This window comes from Mastomys coucha, unplaced genomic scaffold (assembly GCF_008632895.1).
Source record: "Mastomys coucha isolate ucsf_1 unplaced genomic scaffold, UCSF_Mcou_1 pScaffold9, whole genome shotgun sequence".
NCBI lineage: Eukaryota > Metazoa > Chordata > Mammalia > Rodentia > Muridae > Mastomys > Mastomys coucha.
In genome coordinates this window covers 32,392,959-32,400,527 of record NW_022196915.1, presented here as the reverse complement: position 1 = coordinate 32,400,527, position 7,569 = coordinate 32,392,959, and the positions used below count along the sequence as shown (strand labels likewise).

The 7,569-nt window shown below is 45.6% G+C and overlaps 1 pseudogene; it reads left to right on the top strand.

Annotated features, from left to right (window-relative positions):
* The first annotated feature begins 2,227 nt into the window (after positions 1-2,227).
* Positions 2,228-7,238, top strand: LOC116085193 (annotated as a pseudogene).
* The last annotated feature ends 331 nt before the right edge of the window (positions 7,239-7,569 follow it).

Here is a 7,569-nt window from a genome sequence, read left to right as displayed (position 1 = left end):
AAAAAAAAAAAAAGAGTTTAGAGCTGTATCAATCCACGGTGAAAGAAAGAAAAGAGAGAGGACAGGGAAGAAGGAAGGGAGGGAGGGAAGGAGGGAGAATGAACAACAGTGAGAGAAGGAGAGAGAAAGAAAGAGAGAGAAGGTAAAAAATTGTGAACAAGGGATTCTCAAGGATCTAATAACCAAGTAAAGAAAATGTATCTAAGAAGAGGGAGTGAAAATACAAAAAGGACTGACAATTGATCAGTGTATTGACAGTGTGGGACTGACAACTGATTAGTGTATTGACAATGTAGGACTGACAATTGATCAGTGTATTGACAATGTGGGACTGACAATTAATCAGTGTATTGACAGTGTGGGACTGACAATTGATCAGTGTATTGACAACTAAAAATGTATAAAAACAGACCATCCTGAAAGACATCCAGAAATGTCTACTTACACTGAGTTCAGTTTTAAAATGGAGAAAAGGTCAAAATAACCAGCTCTTTCTAGAATGGGAAAGGGCAAGAGAACAAATCAGATGATTTCCTGGCCAGTAGATGAATAAAATGAAGAAACAAACTACATCCTCCACTGGTCTTCACATTCAACTGATGATGAAATGATTCCTTCATCTGATTAGTTTATTCTTTTACCCAACATAAGTGTTATATGAACAGTTGTCACACTATTATGTTCAGAGACTAATGATAGGAAGCAAATTCACATGTTAGTACTGCTGCAAAGTAAAAAATGTAATCAGGAATATTTTGAACTGGATAAACACAGGTACATCAAAGAACAATGCTTCCACATAAAAGCACATTAGCATTGAGACTAAAGCCTACATTTTTTTATAATTAAATATGTTAGTAAACCAGGTAAACTTGCAAGTCATAATTATTAACAATTAATCTTGCCTCAGTCATTTGTATAAATGTATAAAGAGAATCTTACAGTATTGTGAATGATCTTTTCTACAGATTCATTTTATACATTTCATACAAAGAACTTGAGAGAAAAATAATCACATATTGTCCCAGAACATACAGGATCATGAAAACCATCTGTTGAAAGAAATTTAGTAGGCATGTGCCAATAACTCAGGTTTGATATGCAGGAGATCTGTTATTAATGATGGATTTCATACCTAAATATGAAGGCATGACTAACAACTAAAAAGACCAAGAACAGAATAAATACCAATAGAGGATGTCTTCTAGCTAGTGTTTGGGTTTAGAGTAGATGCATATGTACATGTGAGTGTTCATATGCACATTTGCATGTGCATGCACATATGCATGTGTTCCTATGTTACCAAGGCTGGCTTGGGCAACCTGCTGTCTGTCTAGACTCTCCAGTAGGAGAGATTATGTTTGACCTTAGAGAACATAAGATGGCTGCTAACAGACCTTGCCAGGAATGTACACTCCCTTCCCGGAATGTCCCAGCAATACAAACTTTACAGGAAGCCCCGACCACAGGGCAGGTGCAGACAACAACCAAAAATGTTTCAGTTTCCCCTTCTAGTGATTAAGACCACACCTTGCCTGGGGCTACCAATGCCAAGAAAGGTCAACACAGGCCTCAAATGGATATAAACCAATTCATGCTGTTACCAAAGTCTACCCTCAAAAACTGTATATAAACTGTGTGCTTGGAATGTTGGGGGTCACTTCTGCCCTGATTGCAGGATGGCCCCAGCGCACCAGATCAATAAACCTCTTGCTTGTTGCATCGATCTCCATCTCTGTGTTTCTGTGAGTGGGACATCCCGGACATAAGGCTCTTCGAGTCTTACATTTGGTGTATTGACCGGGAAAATCCTTCTCATAGGACCAGTGATTGGAGACCGGAGGACCTCTTGAGCAGGTACTGCGGTTGGGTTTTTGTGTTTTCTATGTTCATCTTGTCCATACTTCTCTGCTTTCTCTGACTCTATTCAGGCACTGATTAGCTTGGTTTTGGTTTTGAAGCTCTGCAAAGGAGACGCTTGACTGGGGTAGCCAGAAGCAGTGGGTAGACGTGAGGTAATCCCACAGCTATGAGAATCCTGGAGGAGGTTCTGGACTCCCAATGGGAAGTCTAAAGGGTTCGATTTCACAAGAGGTCTTTGGTGAGAAGACCTCTCCTGAGTTATTCAGTGTTTCTCCTGTGGTGCTCGTAGCAGGGACATATTGGTATTTTACTTTCTGTTTTTCTGTTTGTGTGTGGACTGGGACTGATGTTATTTTTGGACAGAATGGGGCAGACTGCTCCACCTCCTTTGGGCTTCCCCCTGAAACGTTGGAGTGAGGTAAAAAACAGAGCTCATAACTTGTCTGTTGCTGTTCAAAAGGACAAATGGACCACTCTCTGTTCTTCTGAATGCCCCACTTTTCAGAAAAGGTGGCCAGCAGAAAAAGCTTTCTCCCTCCCCACCATACAGGCAGTCAAGAAGAAGATATTTGGGATCGAGTCTGTGAGCCATCCTAACCAGGTTCCCTACATCATTGTATGGGAAGATCTGGTTACAACCCCACCCCAACCCCTGTCTTGGGTCCATCCTTTTGTTCCACTTCCAGGGCCCAAGAAGATTTTGGCTCTGCAAGACAACTCTCTAAAGGAGGTCATTTCCTCTAATCAAGACACCAATTTTCTCCTCTTAGACCCCTCACCTCCATATCCCTCTGCCCACGATCTTCAGGCATCGGGTCCTTCCATTCATCCAGCGTTGGAAGGCCTGCCCAGCCACCCTCCCTCACCAGTAGGCGAGGCTGCAGGACCTGCCCTAGAGACAAGGAGCCAGCATGGGGTGTTGATAGACACACCTCAAATGTGTTGCCTTTCCAGGCTTACGGACCTCCCGACAATCAAGGTCGTCAACCACTCCAGTATTGGCCCTTCTCCTCTGCTGACTTCTATAACTGGAAGTCTCAGAATCCCCCATTTTCTGAAAATCCCCAGAGTCTGACTAACCTAGTAGAGTCTCTCCTTTTTTACCCATCAGCCTGTATGGGATGATTATCAGCAGCTTCAACGGGTACTCTTTACTACTGAAGAAAAACAATGCATCCTCTTGGAAGCCAGGAAGAATGTCCCAGAGGATGATGGGTGTCCTTCCCTCCTGTCTGCAGATATAGACACAGGCTTCCCATTGACCAGACCCGACTGGGACTTCAACACTTGAGAAGGTAGGGAGCACCTGAAGGTCTACCGCCAGAGTCTGAGGGCAGGTCTCACGGGAGCAGCACAGCACCCCACCAGTTTGACTAAGGGAAGGGAAGTGGTGCAAGGGCAGAATGAGTCTCCCTCAGCCTTGTTAGAGAGACTCATGGAGGCCTTTCTCCAATTTATCCCCTATGATCCTAGCAGTGAAAAGCATAAGGCAAAAGTTATTGTTGCCTTTATTGACCAATCTAGCAGATATATCAGGAAAAAATTGCAAAAACTTGAAGGATTACAGGGCAAGTCCTTGAGAGAGTTAGTGCAAGTAGCCAAGAAGGTATATTGCAACCAAGAGTTAGAAGAAGAAAGGGAGGAGAAAAAGCAGAAGGAACAGGAGGCTAGAGGGCTCAAAAGAGAGAAGAGACAAGAGAATAACCTCCATAGGATCTTGGCCACTGTAGTTAGAGAAATTAGAGAACCTAGTAAGACAGTAGCTGGCAATGGAAGAGTGCCCCTGGCTAGGGACCAATGTGCTTACTGTAAAGAAAAAGGTCATTGGGCAAAAGACTGTCCCAAGAAAAATAAGAAGGGGCTCTATGACTCCCAAGAAGAGACCACTAGGCCCCAAGATGCTAACTGTGCAAGATGACAGTGACTAGGGGTGATGGGGTTTGGATCCCCTCCCCGAACCTAGGGTAACCCTTAAAGTGGAGGGAAAACCCAACCAGTTTCTTGTGGATACAGAGGCCAAACACTCAGTCCTATTACAAATGGATGGACCAATTTCCAATAAGAAGTCTTGGGTCCGGGGGGCCACAGGAAACAAACAATACTCATGGACTACCTGAAAAACAGTGGATCATGGTGTGAGCTGGGTATCCCACTCATTCATTGTTATTCCTGAATGTCCCTACCCCCTGTTGGGGAGAGACCTCCTCACTAAGATGGGGACCCAAATCCATTTCCTCCCTGAGGGACCACAGGTCAAGGGCTGACAGAGAGAACCTATCCAGGTATTGACCATGAAGTTAGAAGATGAATATCAATTGAAGATGGGAGTCAAAAAGCTAAAGATTTGGACTGGTGGTTGCAGAATAACCCACAGGCATGGGCAGGAACTGCAGGGATGGGGAAAGCCAAAAATCACCCTCACCCCAATCCAAGTAGATCTGAAAGCCCAGTCTAGCCCAATAACAGTCCACTAGTATTCTGTGTCCAAGGAGGCTTGAGATGGGATCTGACCCCACATTTTATGCCTCCTCCAACTGGGGATTCTCCAGAAATGTTAGTCTGCCTGGAACACCCCACTCCTCCCTGTGCGGAAACCTGGAACTAATGACTATTGGCCCGTCCAGGACCTCAGGGAAGTGAACAAGTGGGTGACCGACCTCCACCCAACAGTCCCCAAACCATATAACCTGTTGAGTTCTTTGCCTCCCTCCAGAACTTGGTACAGAGTTCTGGACCTCAAGGATGCCTTCTTCTGCCTGTCCCTGGCCACCAAAAGTCAGGAATACTTCGCTTTTGAATGGAAGGACCCAGTCTCGGGCATGATGGGCCAACTCACCTGGACTAGCCTGCCCCAGGACTTCCAGAACTCCCCCACCATCTTTGACAATGCCCTACACCAAGATCTGGCCATGTTCCTGGCAGCCAACTCTCAGGTAACTCTGTTGCAATACGTAGATGATCTTCTTTTAGCCACTTCCAGCAAAGAACTGTGCTTAGAAGGAATGAAACTCCTAAGAAGGCACATATCTGCAGCCAACAGCTTAGTTACCTGGGGTATCTGCTTAAAGAGGGAAAGAGGTGGCTGTCAGAGGCTAGAAAAAAAACTGTGTTCCATATTCCACAGCCCACTAACCAAAAACAAGTCAGAGAGTTTTGGGGCACAGCAAGTTTCTGTTCCCTATGAATACCTGGGTTCGCTAAGATGGTGGCTCCATTATATCCACTCACCAAGAACAAACAGCCCTTTGTCTGGGAATAAAAAGAACAAAAGGCTTTTAATGCCATTAAGACAGCCCTAATGTCAGCCCCTGCCCTGGGTCTCCCAGATGTGACCAAGCCCTTTGTCTTAGTAAGGATTTCTATTCCTGCACAAACATCATGACCAAGAAGCAAGTTGGAGAGGAAAGGGTTTATTCAGCTTACTTCCACATTGCTGTTTATCACTAAAGGAAGTCAGAACTGGAACTCAAGCAGGTCAGGAAGCAGGAGCTGATGCAGAGGCCATGGAGGGACGTTCCTTACTGGCTTGCTTCCCCTGGCTTGTTTAGCCTGCTCTCTTATGGAACTCAAGACTTCCAGCCCAGGGATGGCACCACCCACAAGGGGCTCTACCCCCTTGATCACTAATTGAGAAAATGCCCCATAGCTGGGTCTCATGGAGGCACTTCCCCAACTGAAGCTCCCTTCTCTGTGATAACTCCAACCTGTGTCAAGTTGACACACAAAACCAGCCAGTACACCCTTCCACTTGTTTGTGGCAGAAAACAGGGGTATAGCAAAAGGAGTCTTGACCCAGAAACTGGGACCATGGAAAAGACCAGTAGCATATCTGTCCAAAAAACTGGATCCAGTGGCAGCAGGGTGGCCCGCCTTCCTATGAATCATGGCCACAGTTGCTATGCTGGTTAAAGATGCAGACAAATTAACTATGGGGCAGGACTTCGTGGTATCTGCTCCACATGCTCTGGAGAGCATGGTTCACTAGCCACCCGACTGGTGGCTCACTAATGCTCATATAACTCACTATCAGACTCTGTTGCTCAACTCTGACAGAATCACCTTTGCACACACACACCCCCATGGGCCTGAACCTGGCCACCCTGCTTCCAGATCCTGACCTTGAGCCTCCCATCCAGGACTTACTGAAGCACATGGCTGACACAAAGATCTGTCTGATCAGCTCCTGGCTAAGGAGGCTAAGGCTACTTGGTTCACTGACGGGAGCAGTTTCTTGAAAGAAGGAAAGCAGAGAGCATGTGCTTCCGTGGTAGATGGACAACAAATCATGTGGGCACAGGCTCTGCCTGAAGGAACCTCTGTCCAAAAGGCTGAGCTCATTGTGCTCACCAAGGCCCTTGAGTTAGGGGAAGGCAAGAAGATCAACATCTACACAGAGAGCAGGTATGCCTTCGCCACAGCACATGTTCATGGTAACATCTACCTACAGCAAGGACGGCTAACCTCTGGAGGAAAGGAAATCAAGCACAAATCTGAAATTCTGGCCTTGTTAAAAGCTCCGCACTAGCCAGCATAAGTAAGTATCATATACTGTCCCAATCACCAGAGGGGTGACTCCTCTGTAGCCAGAGGAAATAACCTGGCAGACCAGGATGCCAGGGCAGTAGCCTTAAGAGTTGCCCAATGATGGTGGTCTGAAACTCAGAACCACTGGGACCTAAGCTCCGGTACTCTGTTGAAGATCTGGTGGTCATCTCAGGAGAACCCAACAACCGCTTTGATCAGGAAAAAGAACTCTGCTATACACCATCAGGAAAGAAGATTGATAAAACAATGATAAAACAAATGCGTCAATGGACCCACCTGGGGGTAAGCAAGTTAACTCAAACTGCCTTAAGATCTAAGTATTATATTCCAAGACTGAAACACCTGGTAGAACAAATAGTTAATAGGTTTTTGTTTGTTTGTTTGGTTGGTTGGTTTTTTTGGATTTTTTTTTCTTTTTTTTTTTTTGGTTTTTCAAGACAGGGTTTCTCTGTGTAGCCCTGGCTGTCCTGGAACTTACTCTGTAGACCAGGCTGGCCTTGAACTCAGAAATCTGCCTGCCTCTGCCTCCCAAGTGCTAGGATTAAAGGCGTGTGCCACTACCGCCCAGCCAAATAGTTAATAGTTGTGTGCTCTGCCAGAAGGTAAATGCTTACAGAAGCAAAGCTGACCCCAGTAAGAAACCTTGGGGAGATAAGCTGGGAGCCTACTGGGAAGTGGACTTCACTGAGATAAAACCAAGCAAGTATGACTAGAAACATCTAGTTTTCATAGACACTTTCTCAGGATGGGTAGAAGCCTTCCCTACCAAGCAAGAGACTGCAACAGTGGTAGTTAAGAAGATACTGGAAGAAATTTCCCCCCCAATTTAGAGTACCTAAGGTAATCGGATCTGATAATGGCTCTGCCTTCATTGCCAAGGTAAGCCAGGGAGTGGCCAGGTACCTAGAGGTCAGTTGGAAACTTCATTGTATTACAGACCTCAAAGCTCAGGGCAAGTAGAGAGGGCTAACAGAATTCTAAAAGCGATCTTGACTAAATTTACCATGGAGACTGGCGCTGACTGGGTGGTGCTCTTTCCCTTGGACTTGTTTAGAGTCAGAAACACCCTCTCCTGCTTTAGTCTGACTCCTTTTGAAATCTTGTGTGGGACTCCTGCTCCCCTGACTTTTCTGGGGGATGTTCTTGAACCCACCTGTCATA